Here is a 2157-nt window from a genome sequence, read left to right as displayed (position 1 = left end):
CTTGGTAATTCAGCAAAATCACTGTGTTCTTCTTGTGTTCCTCCTTCCCGTACCACACTCAGGAAAGTGAATCATAGCATAAAACCAGAGCATTGGTAGTGTCCATTTTGCTTGTCCTTCTCTGAGGAATCAGAGTCCTGTGATAACTGTTGTCCAATGGCTATAAACATTTTTTCCCATATATTTTGTCCAATTTTCTATTTTCTTACAGGAGAATGGCAAACCAATATCAACCACTCATTTTTAACGTCCCACCCTTTGATAAAGCACTGTGACCCTACCCATATGTTATGTTCAATATGATGTTCTAATGTTTAAGTAATCTCTTTTACTGGAGCATTGCATTCAGTGGGCATCTAATATTTATTATTGATTGAGCGGCTGGTTTCACTTCCATTTTCTACTGTTTATCCATTCAGGGAATGGACAAATTAGTCTCCAGAGATTTCAATTTCAAGCAGAAATAATTGTTCGCTTACAATGTTAAATGTAGTTTTTCTCTGAAATGTTTAAAAGTCACTGCCTAAGACATACTCTGAATCTCCCAAGCTTCACCAGACTCTAAGTCAAGACAAATCTCTATTAAATTTTAACTTACAAATCTTAATAATTTCATGCCTCCTACAGCTCATTTAAGAAACCTTGTCCCTTGAAGATTTACCTCCCCCCATGTACTTCTTTTTTTTTTTTTTTTAAGATTTTATTTATTTGACAGAGATAGAGACAGCCAGCGAGAGAGGGAACACAAGCAGGGGGAGTGGGAGAGGAAGAAGCAGGCTCATAGCGGAGGAGCCTGATGTGGGGCTTGATCCCATAACACCGCGATCACGCCCTGAGCTGAAGGCAGACGCTTAACCGCTGTGCCACCACATACTTCTGGGAATCTTCAAGGGGCATTTTAAACTGCTCTTCTGTTTGTTTCTGCTTATTGTTCTTCTTTAGCCTTGTGAAATTTAGTTTCTCCATTGGCAGAGATTTCCACTGATAATAAATGTATACCTACCGTTTTATTTCCAGAACTAACCACCCATTAACTCACAGTTTTGGGACACAAAAGAGTGAGATCTCTTTCCTCCGAGAGCACTCACCCCAGCTTTAGTTAGTACTGCTGCCTTAGAATACGTCAGCAGAGAACTTGGTTCTTGTTACTGCTCCCTCCCAGTTGCCAAGTATTCCAGTACTCCCATCTAGCTGCCTCCTTTTCGGGTATGATCTTCCAGGTGTTTGATGCTGGGTCAAGTATAGTTAGATTTTCTCATGGCCTCTACTTTTGTCTTTCCTTCTTTGTGACAGGAGCATTCTTTTGTCTGTCTGTGTTACACTTGGGTAGCAGAGTCCTACAGCAGAGCTGTTAGAGCTGAGCCTGGCACAAAATTTAGACAGGTGCCTCTTTCAGTTTATATCGTGCTAGCTTTTTCTTCCCTTTATATGCTTCCTATAGACACTAAACTGAATGGTAGGTTTGGCTAGATTCTGAGGTCATCCACGCTGCTCTTTACAGAACAAATATGCTTTTTTCTCTGGCTCTTTCTTTTATTACTCTAAGCATTGTTACCCATCCATTCAATCTGGCTTTTGTAGAGGTCCTGTTACCTACTATGTTGGTATATGTGTGAACCTCAGGTGTTGCAAGACTCGAAAGCCTCCTCTATAACCAGTCTCAGGGGAGCTCTCCACTATATATCAGAGTTTTTCTACCTGTGCACATAGGCTGTGTCAGTTTTTATTCCAACCTAATAAGAATGTATTATGTAAGAATAATGGCCAATTCCTAAGTGTTAGAAAATCTTTCAAAGCTGGTTTAAAATTCAAACTTAAGTTGTCTCTGGGTATTATATAGCTGTGTCCTTTAATAGGGAGCAACATGTATAAATGTAGCCTTAATTTATAGATACATGATTCTTTGAATACTAATGAATATCAAGATGGCTTCAGAAAACCATCTCCTATTTTGTGTCAAATTATAAAAAAGCTGTTTGGAATTTTGATTCATGTGTTCCTAACAATGGACACCAATGATTATACCTGGCTTTCCATCACTAATAATCAGCAACAGATTGTACAAAATATGCAGCTGCTGGGCTGCTGGGCTGGATTCCACCCAAGCACCACAGATCTTTTTATCATGCTCTCCAACTCAGTGGCCCTTTTCCCAAG

The sequence above is a fragment of the Ursus arctos genome, unplaced genomic scaffold (assembly GCF_023065955.2).
Source record: "Ursus arctos isolate Adak ecotype North America unplaced genomic scaffold, UrsArc2.0 scaffold_22, whole genome shotgun sequence".
NCBI classification, from domain to species: Eukaryota; Metazoa; Chordata; class Mammalia; order Carnivora; family Ursidae; genus Ursus; species Ursus arctos.
The sequence above is the reverse complement of the archived record's forward strand: the minus strand, read 5'-3'. Positions refer to the sequence as shown.